The 14,650-nt window shown below is 40.4% G+C and overlaps 1 long non-coding RNA gene across 1 annotated transcript; it reads left to right on the top strand.

The window, feature by feature from the left end:
* The first annotated feature begins 1,020 nt into the window (after positions 1-1,020).
* Positions 1,021-14,275, top strand: LOC145351509 (uncharacterized). The gene is made up of 3 exons (XR_013888414.1): positions 1,021-1,151; positions 8,345-8,541; positions 13,530-14,275. It is a non-coding gene; the product is annotated as an uncharacterized LOC145351509 (long non-coding RNA).
* The last annotated feature ends 375 nt before the right edge of the window (positions 14,276-14,650 follow it).

The following is a 14,650-nucleotide window of genomic DNA, read 5'->3' as shown; positions in this document are numbered from 1 at the left end:
AATACATGAGGGATAGAACGTGTTGGAATTCACATGGGGTGAGTCTGAGAAGGAGATGGTTGCTGAGGAAGGAAATGTGGCCATGAAAGTGAGTTTTGGTAAAAGAAAAATTGAAAGCAATGATGGTTAATGCAGTAGAAGAGGCAGATGGAAGTCCAATCAGGGAGAAGAGCAGGATTACTTCAAGGTAGGCATTCCTGAAAGAGAAATGGCAGTAAAGTAATACTAAAAAGCAAATGTTGTGGATGCTGGAATCTAAAACTCTTTTATATCCCAAACAAATTTGGCCAAATGCAAACAACCTGCTTCCTTCACTAAGCCATCTGATACTTGTTCTTGTGTTTTGTTTTCAGTGAACACTGGCCTTTATTCTCCTATCAACACATTCTGATATCTTACCTTCACACAACCACTGTCACCTTCTGTCATTAATGGTTCCTCCTTCTTGTGACCTATGCATTTACAATCTCTCCTAGCTCCCACAATCACTGATCTACTACTCTGCTCCAACTGCTCCACCTCCTATACAGTATAATGTCCAACACATTCCCCCCTCAGCTGATAATAAGTTTTATGGCCCAAAACATGAACTCTATTTTCCCTCCCTCCACAGATGCTGCCAGATCTCCTGCATTTTTCCAGCATTTTCTGTTTTTATTGTAGCAATTGATTTTTTTCAAAAGTGACAATGCAATGTGTGATTTTCAATGTGATCAATAATAATGGTATTCAAAACTGGCTCAAAGCTGCGATAACTTGATCCCTATTCGCTTTTTATTTTCACTAATTTATCTAAAATTTGCTGCACTTTAGATTCTCTGTATATTATTTTGATTAGTTTTGTTAGCACACTTAACCATGGGCCACAATTCTCTTGAAAGCTCCAGTATCATGAGATTGAGTGGGCTTGAAGCCACATGACCACACTGGCAAGCAGCAGGGTTTCCTGAATGAGGAATCACTTTACAAGCATGTTGTGTTTCAAGACTACACACTTAACAAATATAGAAGCGCGGCACGAAAGAGTCACATGCCAGTGAGTGCAAATTGACAACATGTTGATCTTGAAAGGAGTTGCTGTTGACTTCTTACGTTAATGGGGACTCTAGAACAGTGCAGACTTCATGCTGTTTGCTCTCTACCATTCTCTGGTGAGAAGTTAAATAACTTTTTTTAGCAACAAGATCTTTAAAAGATAGTCTTTGATAGAAGTAATTTATGTATATATCCCAAAGCACTTTGGCCAATGAATAACTTTTAAGTGTAGTCAGTTGTAGTCAATTTGACAATACTGTCCCACTAGCAGCAAATGTGAAATCTGTTATGTAGTTTTTTAATGTTTTATTCTAATTTTTCTAATAAGCAAACTGATTACTAATTGAAATGGGCAAATTGGTTAAAATTAAATGGTGTAAACCTTGGTATACAGAAAGAAAAATTGTGCATTGATTACATGTCTGTCCCATCTCTAAATATTCTAAGTTATCAAACAATTGACTTTGTGCAGGAATATTTAAATATTTTAATACTGATAAAAATAAGACTCCATCTCTTTCAAACACTGGCAAGTTTCTTTTGAGTTGGGGCACTTTGCTAACATGTCACTGGTTAGCATTATAGGCACGTAGAGATTCTGGGGAGAAACAATGATTTCCCAGTTTTCCAAGACCTATAGCAATTTTCAGTTATGCTCAAGAATGAGCTTTTGGGATGTGCCGTCTGAGCAATTTCGAGCTTTTTTTAGTGTTCTAATTACTGCAACTACAATAGGAAATGTGAATGTCACAGATGTGGTGTTATGCTGCCCAGTGAAAATATGCAACATTTTCCCATGGCAATAACAGATCTTTTCAAAATTTGAATATATTTTGGGTTAGGCCAATAAGTAGCAAGAAAAAGTAAAACTCGCTGAGCTTGATGCATTAAGGACTTTCCTTCTGAAGAAATGTTGGACATGCTGGGCCCAAATCCATTGCAGCTCAGAAGAATGAGGGGTGATCCTTCTGAAACTTAAGATCTTGAGGGAACTTGATAGGGCAGTCACCAGGAGATTGTTTCCTCTTGCGAAGGAAGCTAGAACTCAGGGACAAGGTCACCCTTTTAAGGCAGAATTGAGTTTTTTTTCCTGAGGGTTGTTAAGAATGTGGAATTCTCTTCCCAGAAGGTAGTGGAAATTTTTGTTAGACAAGGTTATTGAGGGATATAGAGGGCAGACAGGAAAGTGGAACTGAGATTACAACTAGATCAGCCATGATCTTATTGATTTGCAACGCAGGCTTGATGGACCAAATAGTCTACTCCTGCTGCCAAGTCCTATGTTCCTATGAAGTGTAAGGTTTTGCATTGGTAATATTTTAATTACAAATATTTTCTTTTTTAGAGCTGTCAATCAGCCACCTATATTTTTCACACTGCCCCTTGGTGCTGAAACTAGCTCCTAGCTCCTTTGAGAGACCAGGAATTTCTCCCACAGTGAATTGCAGTTTCCTGACGTACGCAGTCAGGACTGACTCCCTGCATGTAACACATTCAGAAAATTCCTTAGATTTCAGGAGAGGCGATTTGGTGACATCTAATCTTGATCAATGCTTTTTCTCCGTAGCCTTTCCTGGCTTGGAACTTTTGTAATGGTGAATGTTTTATAATTTGACTATTTTGTGGTAGGATTTTTCAAAATCTACACATGGCATGTTTGGAAGGCACTATGGCTATCCAGAATTATTCCTTGAACTTGGACAGCTGTTTTGACCTTTGCTCTTGGAAGCTTAGCTTGCTAAATCACTGGCTCACCAAGGATATCACAATCTCATCTCTATGAAGAGGCTACCTTTCTCCAGTAGAATATAGCATGGCAAAGGCCCTATTGCTAAATATGCCTCTTCATTGTGTCCCATTTCTCTCTTGCCTATTTGAACCCCAAAACCTCAGCTAAGCATAATCTTAGAGTCAAAAACAGATTTAATGGTTAAGAGGTAGAATACTCTCTCCCTCCTTTTTTTTGTCTCCTCAACTCTTCAAACTGTTAGTGAGACCACAACATTTCTAGATGGTCCCAAGGGATAGGAAGGCAAAAATAAATTAATGATTGTTCCATTTTTAAACTAAATAGAAGGATGGTGTATTGCAGATGTCAAAGAAGATTGTAGTCACCTTTCGAAGCCTGAACCTATTATTTGTGAGTAGCACAATGCTCTGATGCATAAAGTTCAATCTCTAACCTATCTCAAACTTTTTATCAATGCAAACCTTTGGCAGTTAGTTGTACTATTGTTAATCACTTGAAATTCTGTGTTTAAACTTAAGGGTTATTATAAAGGAATGAGGATAGAGTTGGCTGGTGTGCTCTGGGAAAGAAGTTTAGCAGGAAAGGTGATTGATCAGCAATGGCAGACATTTATGGACTTGGCTGTTATGAGAAGTTGAGTAGGTTGGGTTTGCGCTCACTGGAGATTAGAAGAATGAATGGTGACCTTGAGACATAGAATTCTCAGGGGACTTTACAGGGCAGATGCTAAGACATTGTTTCTGCATAAGGGAGAGCCTCGGATCAGAGGGCATAATCTCAAAGTTAGAGGTCGCCCGTTTAAGACTGACATGAAAAGGAATTTCTTCTCTGCTGGTCGTGCATCTGAGGAATTCATTACCATGGAGAACTGTAGAGGCTGGGTCATTAAGTATATCCAAGGCTGTGAGAGAGACATTTTTAAGCAGTAAGGGAATTGAGTTATGCGAATAAGACAGGAAAATTGAGTTGAGGATTGTCATTTCAGGTCAGTTATGATCTCATTGAATGGCAGAGCAGACTTTTTGGGCTGAATGGCTTACATCTGCTTCTGCATCTGATGTCTTACAGAATTTATTACACATTACTGCACCAAAACTCCACAATTTCTGTCTTTTGCCTCACCTTTCGACCATGGGGGAAAACAGTCACATTCAGTGAAAGGCAAGCAAGGATATATTTTCTTCTGTCTAATCGAACACCCCTTTCCCTCACACCCATTGAAATAAAGAATCATCTCCAAAAGATGGTCATTTCCTAAAATAAATTCATCCTGGCCATCAGCCTAACTCCAGCCTGGGAAGATTTCTAGACAGAATTATTTCATGGTTCTGGCATCATTAGAACAGAGAGCCACATTGAGATTTCCTGGGCTGACAAATTTATCAGGGCTTGGTTCAATTCAAAATCTAGTTACCCCTTGAAGTACAGTGCCAAAACTAACTTATACCTTAGAATTGTAAGTACTCATCATTTTGTTACTGTTCTGCAACAACTTGTATTTGCATATTGTTGTGCCTTTAACATTCTCAAAATGCCTTGGGATATTTTATAATATCATAAAACAAAATTTGATGCCAAGTCACATGAAATATCAGACCATGCAACCAAAGTCTTGGTTGAAGAGGTAGTTTTAAAGGAGCATCTTAAAGGAGAAAAGAGATGCAGAGCATTTAAAGCAGGAATTCCAAATTTTATGGCTTTGGCAGCTGAAGACAAATGTCAAGTGTAGAGCGATTAAAATCGAAGATATTCATGCGGCCAGAATTAGAGGAGTGCAATTATATTAGATGGTTACGAGGTTGGAGGAGATTAGTGAGTGGGTGAGATGAGACCATTGAGAAATTTTAAATCAAGGACGGGGATTTTAAGATTGGCTCCAAGTTAAGCAACACCCAATGTAAGTGGATGACCACAGGGGTGGTGAGTAAATGGAACTAGGTGCCTGAGTCCTTATCCTGACAGCTAAGTTTTGAATGACCTCAAATTGACGAAGGATCAAATGTGGGAGGCTGTTCAGGAGTGCATTGGGAATAGTCAAATCTAGAGGCAAGGTAGGTATGGAGTATTTGAGCAGCAGATGACTAGAGTCTGGTGCGGGAATGTGATCAGAAGATGATTCCTAATGGTTTGGATTTACCTCAGTTTCCATGGAGACAGATGAAGTTTCTGGCTAAGAAACAGAGTACAAAGGATTCCAGACGTTCACTCCCCCAGTACTTAATTGGAGGAAATATTTGCTCCTCTAATACTACTAGATGTCTGTCAGACAGGCAGTCTGATAATTTAGCAACAGTGAAAGAGTTGAGAGATGGTAGAGGTTTTTTTGTTCGAGATGTAGTCACCACTAGCTAGGCCAGCATTTACTGCTCATTGCTGTTTGCTGTTAAGAAGTTAGTTCATTGCCTTCTAGAACTGCTGCATTAGTATACATGTGGAAATTGAGATTTTCAATCTCGTTGCTGAAAGCAGCACATGTCTCCCTTGGTTCTAGATTCCCATCCAGATAAAATAACCTTCCAGCTTCTGCTCTGTGGCACAGTTGAGTTGATGGATAAGATTAAACTGAGAGTGCAGCTGCATAACATTGGAGGAAGAGGCTGTGGTCAAAGACTGGAGAGAGGAGGGATAGTTTAGCTTTGTCACAATCTTGCAAAGCATCATTTGTAACTGATAGCTGTGACAGCACCTACAGTGAAATAGCTATGTAAACATGATTGGGTGGGATTCAGTGTGTAGCTCTGGGGAAAACAGGTATGGATTTTGGACGCAACAAAAATGTTTAGGGCTTTGGTGACAAAAGGAAGACTAGAGATGGGATGATAACTTGCAAAAAATTTGGGACAAGGATTTTTTGAGGAAAGGAGTGATGGTGACAGATGTGAAGGTGTGACAGCAAGTATCTAAGAGTTAGAGCAGTTAACAATATCGGCCAACATGGTTAAAGTGAAATTGGGAGATTATCAGGTTAATGAGAGTAGGGTAAAGAGAACGTGAAATGTCTTATTGAGACAATGAGCTCAGAGGACACAAAGAGATACAACTTAAACTAGAGTATGATGAGTTCATGACCAGGATACTTGAGGAGGTTTGGCCTGGTGGACTAGGGGAAAGGAGGTAAAGATTAGACACAACTGATTATATGGCCTCATTCTTAATGCCAAGTTCATGAGAAGGAGCAGAAGGAGACAGAGGATAATGACTTAAGATGGGTTGCAGCGGGGAAAATTTGCTGTTGATTATCATTGCATTGCTGAATGATCTTACAATGGTGGGCAGTTTTGACAGGCAAGAGCAGTACCCAGTATTGTATCATGTGGTCCAACCAGATGGAAACTTAGAAAAAGTGCTGATGTAGAATATTAATTTTTGACTTAACCTATGGTAACACAGTGGTTGGCACTGGTGCCTCATAGTGCTGGGGACCCAGGTTTGATTCCAGGCTTGGGTCACTGGGGAATTTACTTATTCTCCCTATGTCTGTGTGAGTTTCCTTTTGGGTGCTCTGATTTCCTCCCACATTCTGAAAGACTGATTAGGCGCATTGACCCAAACAGGTGCCGGACTGTGGCAGCCAGGGAAATTTCACAGTAACTTCATTGCAGTGTTAATGTAAGACTTACTTGTGACTAATAAATAAATTTAATATTGCTGTCCTATATTGCCACAATGGTTACGCTGCTAAAGCATTTTGTTGGCTATTTACCACTTGGAAACATCTCGATGATATTCACACCATATATTTTGGCATTCAGAATAATTGATTTAAAAGAAAACAAATGTAACTTTTTCAAGTAGGGTACCAAAATGTTTATAAATCAGATTTTTTTTAAACTTTCTGCATTCATGCTGGTTATTTAAATTATAGACCCATGGGTCATCATCACTACCTATGTCTGTTCAGTTAGAAACACACTGCATTAAAATGAAAACTTGGCCTTTCCAATCATTTTTGTAGTTTCATTTTCAGAAACACTGTCCTGGGCACTTGGCAATTTTCACAATGTCCTGCCAAGTACAGAGTGAACCTTTTTTTATGTTTGGCAACAGACAGTCTGGTTAGGGCAAAGGAAAATGCTGCAGTTGGTTTCTAATCACTTTTGAGTGAAAAATTTAGTACAAGAACAGTGGCAGGGTTGAGCCTAGACTTGCACAGTGAACCTGGTAATACCTGTATGTTTAGTAGGAATTTATTGAACAGGGAGTGGGTGTGTGCAGCAGTTAATCTGAAGAGACAAAAATGAATTTAGTTTGTCAGATTTTGGGATCCAACTTAAAAGCCAACTTTAGAAATCTTGTATTTTTGATTCTTGCCCATTTTCTGGTCAATGTCCCAAGAGGTGCAGCAATTTTCATATCCATAAGGATCATTAATATCAGATAAACCTGAGCATTGCAGGGTGTGGCTATCTTGATGCATTAAGTCAAAAAGTAGCCATGTACAGATCTATCACTTGACTTTCCTGCAGAAATATGCTATATTTCGGCATTAATGCTGGAAATCTGCCCTGCCACAGCTTATGAAGTGATGCAATGTTTCTATTGGGGTGTTCACAGATCACTTGGAGTCCGCGTTAATGTAGCAACATGCATGTTGTAACCCAGAGATACAAAGGGAGCCTCAGCCATCACTACCATGTGGCTGACCAGGAATCTTTCTCTCACTGTCATTGGCATGTGTTGGATGATTTGCAGGTTGATAATCAGTCTCTCGGCTGCATTATGAATGAACCTTCGGTTATCAAGTCCTATGATATAACTCATACCCAAAGCTTTTGACTTGGGCAGGGATGCAACACATTGCACGACAAGACCTTCCAATAGGCTGAATAGATGCTCCAAATTTGATTGAGGTCTCATTAAAGAAAATTCTGATTCTTGTATATCCTTCCTCATGCAGCAAATTACTATCATCCTTGTGTTGGTCAAGTGATATATGATCCAAATATTTGGTTGGGATTTATTTTGGTATAATGTATACCCAAAGTCTTTTATTTTGGATTGCCTTTGTCAATTTCCCCAACATACAGATACCACCACTTTTTTTCTTTGTACACTTTTTTCTATTCACTTCAAACTCCATTAATTTACTTTCTATTATCTGGATTTAATCATGTTTCAAATACTCCCAATATTTTGTAGTTCCTGATTGCCACAGCAACTTCCGAATCTTTGTGTGTGTGTGTATATACACACAATATAAAATTCACTCCTCACACACCCGGGTGTCCATCTAGCTAAGGTCTTTGGTTTAGGGTGTACCTCCTGAGTTTGTATTCCTTCCCTATTCAGTTTAACTCTGAAGCAGGTGATGCAAAGCTCTCGAGTGAATGAGTTGCTTGGACTGAGCTTGTCGGAGCTGGTTCAGCCCAACTGGAACGGCATTCTGGCTGTTTCAGGCAAGTATTTTGTATGGGTTCTGTTTCCTGTTGTCATGCTCTGTTTGCTTTTACAACAAAGTGAAGCTTTGTAAGGACCCAAGGCCTATTGTGTGACCAATGTTATCAAGCAGAATCTTAAGATCGAAAGCAAGAAATTCCTAACAGTGTGTTTCTCCAACAGGAAGTGAAGTGAAAACTTCTTTATTGCTGCCAGAAGTTGAAAGTTCAAGAATGCATTATGCTTATTGTGATGAAACTGGTTGTACCTGTCACGTCTGATACATTTTCTGCCGATACTGCAGCTTCCACACCTTTGGCAGACCCAATGTGTTCATGCATTTCAGCTTACACATTGAAACTGAAGAATCGCCTAACTTGGTAATAATGTAATGTCAGCAATTCACTTTATATTACTGTAATTGTACACATTTTTAAAGCAATTTCTAGTTATAGACATCACTCATACCCATTTTCCATATTGTGATTTCATCCTGCTTTATAACTTTGCTTCAGCTTATTTCTTGTTGTTTTAAAACAGTAACCTAACCTGTTATCCTTTACTCAACCAAGTGTTTGAAGCTGGCCCTGACTATTTAGCAGACCATTAGTACACACCTGCAACTTGAATTGGTTGTATTAGAATAGCCCAGTAACAGTCGTCATATTTAAAATGTGTTCAGATGAACAAAAATAGGGACTTCTATTTAATATAGTGTCTTTAACCAACATTCCCAGGTGATTTGTGGGAAATATTGTTATTAAACAAAATATGGCACCAAGCCAGATAGTAGGAAAAGAGACCAAAGAAATGGATTGTAAGGAGTGTTTGAAAGAAGGGGGGAGGCAAGGTGGAAAGGTGCAGGAGAGGAATCTCCAATCTCAGGGTCAAGACAACTTAAAGTGCAGCAAATAAAATCAGGAATGCTAGAGATTCCAGGATATCCCACTAAGGAAGAATCTAACCAATTACCTTTGATATTCACTGCCATTGCCATCACTGAATACCCTCTACAATCCACACCCTGAGGGTTACCATTAATCAAAAACGGAACTGGGGCAACCATGTAAATACTGTGGCTACAAGACCAGGTCTGGGAATTCTGGAAAGTAACTCAACCTCCTGTTTTTCCAAAGCTGGTCCACCATCGACAAGCACAATTCAGAAGTGTGATGGAATGCTTGGATGAATGCAACAACACTAAGTTCAATTCCAAACAGCCCATTTGATTAGCACCCCATCCCCCACAATAAACAGTCACTCTCTCCATCATTGGTGCAATGTAGCAGCAGCGTCTACCATCTACAAGGTGCACTGCAGCAACTCACCCAAGGCTCCTCAGCTATCACCTTCCACATCTGCAACCTCTACTACCTAGAAGGTCAGGGATAGCAGATGTAGGGGAACACCACCACCTGCAATTTCCCTACAAGCCACTCACTATCCTGACTTGGAGATGTATATTGCCATCCCTTCACTGTTGCTAGGTCAAAATCATGGGATTCCTAACAGAATCATAGAGGTTTACAGCATGGAAACAGGCCCTTCAGCCCAACTTGTTCATGCCACCCTTTTTTAAACCCCTAAGCTAGTCTCAATTGTCCACATTTGGTCTATATCCATCTTACTCGTGTAACTGTTTAAATGTTTTTTAAAAGACAAAATTGTACCCAGCTCTTCTACCTCTGGCAGCTTGTTCCAGACACACTCCACCCTCTGAAAAAATTGCCATTGTGGACCCTTTAGTATCTCTCCCCTCAACTTAAACCTATGCTCTCTAGTTTTAGACACTCCTAAGCTGGGAAAAGATCTATCTAACTGAACTATGCCCCTCATTATTTTATTGACCTCTAAGATCACCCCTAAACTTCCTATTCTCCAGAGGGAAAAGGTCCCAGTCAATCCAGCCTCTCCTTATAACTCAAACCATCAAGTTCAGGTAGCATCCTAGTAAATCTTTTTTGCACTCTTTCTAGTTTAATAACATCTTTTCTATAATAGGGTGACCAGAACTGTACACTATTCCAAGTGAAGCCTTAATGTCTTGTACAACTTCAACAAGAAGCCTCAACTCCTGTATTCAATGTTCTGAGCAATGAAATCAAGTATGCTGAATGCCGCCTTCACTACTGTCCACCTTTGACTCCACTTTTAAGGAGCTATGAACCTGTACCCCTAGATCTTTGTTCTGTAACTCTCCCCAATGCCCTACCATTAACTGAGTAAGTCCTGCCTAGTTCAATCTATCAAAATTCATCACCTCGCATTTATCTAAATTAAACTCCAACTGCCATTCATCAGTCCAGTGGCCCAATTGATCAAGATCACATCGCAATCCGAAATAACCACCTTCACTGTCCACTAAGCCATCAATCTTGGTATCATCTACAAACTTACTAACCATATTCTCATCCAAATCATTAATATAAATGACAAATAATAGTAAACCCAGCACTGATCCCTGAGGCACACTACTGGTTACAGGCCTCCAGTTTGAAAAACAATCCTCTACAATCACCCTCTGGCTTCTGTCATCAAGCCAATTTTGTATCCATTTAGTTACCTCACCCTGGATCCCGTGAGATTTAACCTTGTGCAACAACCTACCATGTGATACCTTGTCAAAGGCCTTGCTAACGTCCATGTAGACAACATCAACTGCACTGCCCTCATCTACCACCTTGGTTACCCCTTCAAAAAAACTCTCAAATTTCAGAGACATGATTTTCCACTCACAAAGCCACGCTGACTATTCCTAATCAGTCCTTGTGTCTCTAAATGCCTGTAGACCCTTTCTCTCAAAATATCTTCCAACAATTTGTCCACCATAGATGTGAGGCTCAGTGGCCTGTAGTTCACAGGCTTTTCCCTGAAGCCCTTTTTAAACAAAGGCACATTTGCCATCCTCTGATCTTCAGGCACCTCACTTGTGACTATTGATGATTCAAATATCTCTGCTAGGGTACCCACAATTTCCCCCCTAGCCTCCCACAATGGCTTGGGAGACACTACTACCTTGATGTGCTTTGATAAGACTTTCTTCTTTGTAATATGTGCACTCAAAACACCACTATTTAGTTTCCCATGTTCCCTAACATCCATGCTTTTCTGAACAGTAAATACTGATGAAAAATATTCATTTAGGATCTCACCCATCTCTTGTGGATCTGCACATAAATAACCTGTGTTGATTTTGTTCCTATTGCACATGGACTTCAGAAGTTCAAGAAGGCAGCTCATAATCTCCTTGAGGGCAATTAGGGATGGACAATAAATGCTGGCCTAACCAATTCCCATGAGCAAATCAAAAAGAATCCTTGTGGTTTGAGAAGCTGAAGAGGATCATCAAGATAGGGATCGGGATGAGGCCTCGAAAGAATTTAAAAACATGGATGTGAAGTTTAATATCACAATGTTGCTTGACCAGGGACAATATAGGTCAGTGAGTAAAGTGGTACTAATTGAGTGGGATTTGATGCAAATTAAGGGCACAGTTTTGGATTATCTCAAGTTTATGGAGGGTTGATGTGTAATGCGCCAGGAGTGTGTTGGAATGAAGTGTAGAGGTAAGAATGGCAATGAAGATTTCAGCAGATGAATTGAGACAGGTGAAGTCAGGAGTTGAAGTGGAAATTGGCAATCTGAAAGGCAGAGAAACATGGGTGGGGTCGAATATGCTATATTGTGAACAGGTTGGCTTAAATTTTACTGTTGCTAAGAAAAGGTATTGAGTTAATTAGGGAGCAGTGTTTGGATTGGGAGTCAAAAACTAATGACTTTGTTCTTCCCGGTATTTAATTTGTAGATATCAGATACATAGTCTGATGATTTAGTAACAGTGGAGGAGCTGAGAGAGGTGGTGGTGGTGGTGAAGTAGAGCTGAAGTCAGTAGTAGTGTATGCGAAAACTAATGCAGTACTTTTGGATGATGATGTCGAGCATATAGTGAGCAATAGGAGATCCGGGATAGATGCTTGGGCAGTAATAGATCAGGGGCAGGAAGAGAGGTCATTGCTAATGACACTTTTCTATTTAATTTAACCAGAGTGGAACCAGGTGAGAGTAGTTGCACCCAGCTGGACAAGAGTGGAGAAAGTGATTGGGTGGTTAATTATGTCAAAAGCTGCAAACAGGTTGAGAAGGACTGGATTAGAATGGTTACCTTAGTCATATTCATAGGAAGTCATTTGTGACTTTGATAAGTGCTGTTTTGACACTATGGCAGGAGTGGAAACCCGATTGGAGGGATTCAATCATAGGGTCACAGGCCAGCTGAGCAGAGATTTTGGAGGAAACAACAAGTTCAAGGACTTTGGAGAGGAAAGGGAGATTAGAGATGGAACTTTAGTTTGCACAGGCAGTTGTCTTAAGGGTGCTTCTTTTGGGGGCAGGTGGTGACAATGGCAGATTTAAAGAAGGGATAGCACCTGAAAAATGAGAGCTGTTAATATTAGCCAATGAGAACCAAGAACAGAAGGTGGGTGGTCAGCAGTTTAGTGGGAATAGGGTGAAAGGAGCAAGAGGGAGAGGGGCCCAGTGTGCTTGAGGAAGGGAGGAAAATGGCAGATGCAGCTGATTTGATGGCCTTAGTGACAAAGAAATCCATGAGTTCCCTGTACTACTTGGAGGTGAGTGCAAGGGGATGGGGAAAGTGATTTGAGAAGACAATGCATTAGCGAGAGATGTGTTGGTTACAGTCCTTTAGGTCTGAAGTCATACTTAAGTATAACAGTAAGTTGTTTTTGACCCTTAAAACAGTTTACAAGTATATGGAAAAGGCTACAAGCTAGGAGCTGGCTCTATGCTTGTAGTTCACACGGCCCAACACCAGACTGAACCTGGTATGGATCATGTGCCACTGGATGGTACTGTGCTTGGTCCCGTTTATGTGCCAGATCCCCTTCTTACAAAATGAGGTTGAGAAACATGGAAAACACTAGATGTGAACATGGCAAAAAAAATCCTGAGCTAAGGTGCTTTAGTTATCATGAATTAAATTGTGATAGATTTCACTTTGTGGTAAATTAAGACTTCAACTTCTAAACATAAGAAAAATGACAGGGAAGAATCCATTTAGTCTAATCAGCCTCTCCTATAAAATTACAGTATATGCTTTCCTTAACTACCCAGAAGCCACTTAATCTTACGGGAGAGACAAAAGAAAGCAGATTAAAACTCAGCATCAAAATTGTGTTGTCAACAGTTTGATGGGCATAGCGTTTTGTGTCACAAGTAGGCTTACATTAACACTGAAATGAAGTTACTGAGAAAATCCCCCAAGTCAACACAATCTGGCAACTGTTCAAGTAGACTGAGGGAGAATTTAACATAGCCAATGCACCTAACCAGCCTGTCTTTCGGACCATAGGAGGAAACCGGATCACCTGGAGGAAACCCACACAGGCACGGGGAGAGCTTGCAGACTCTGCATAGACAGCGACTGAAGCCGAAATTGAACCTTGGTGCTAATTACTGTGCTGTGAGATGATAGATTTCATGGAAGAAACGAAGATGAGGGAAGAGAGAAAACCATGGTGGGGGTTCGGTGGAGAAATCCAAGTTGGGTAAGGGAAGTAGAAAAGGTAGCTGAATTAATATCTTTACTTTGGTGACAAAGACTTATTGGAGGTGAGGGTGCATGAGACAGTTGGTAGGAAAGCTAAAAAATGGACAATGACCAGGATGAGGCTCAGATCTTTTTCCCTTTGTTCACGAGATGTGGGTATAGCTGTCTGGACCCTTGGACTGGATGACTTGCTAGGCCATTTAAGAGTCAAACCACGTTGCTGTGGATTTGGAGTCACATATAGGCCAGGCTAGATAAGGTAAGGACAACCGGTTTTCTCCCCTAAAGGTGCAGATGGATTTTTACAACAATCGACAGGTAAACGTTTGGTCTCCAGGCTTCGACTAAATTTAAACTTCGGCAATTGCCATGGCAGGTTTCGAGCCCCGATCCCCAGAACATTACCCTGGATCTCTGGTCCAATAACAGCATCACTACGCTATCACCAACTGGAGGTGGTTTCGGTAGAGGAAAGGGAGGCCTGGTAGATATTGATAAAGTCTAGCGTGACTGTTGGCCAAGTAATCACTGATGTGGAGATGCTGGCGTTGGACTGGGGTAAACACAGTAAGAAGTCTCAACACCAGGTTGAAGTCCAACAGGTTTATTTGGTAGTAAATGCCACTAGCTTTTGGCAATTTGCCCCTTTGTCACTCACCTGACGAAAGGGCAAACCCCGAAAGCTAGTGGCATTTACTACCAAATAAACCTGTTGGACTTTAACCTGGTGTTATGAGACTTCTTACTAAGTAATCACTGCTATTGGACTGGTGAGTGAGACAAAATTGGGTTGTTAGTATCCTCCTTGTGGGAGCGTAGGGATAATCTCAAGTGACACTAGGTATAAATTTGCTTGTGATATCCTGAGGGCAAATAATCTGTCAGCATTTGTTGTTCAGGCTCACCTGTGAATAATTGCCATT

This window comes from Carcharhinus amblyrhynchos, chromosome 13 (assembly GCF_965287045.1).
Source record: "Carcharhinus amblyrhynchos chromosome 13, sCarAmb.v2.hapA, whole genome shotgun sequence".
NCBI lineage: Eukaryota > Metazoa > Chordata > Chondrichthyes > Carcharhiniformes > Carcharhinidae > Carcharhinus > Carcharhinus amblyrhynchos.
The sequence above is the reverse complement of the archived record's forward strand: the minus strand, read 5'-3'. Positions and strand labels throughout refer to the sequence as shown.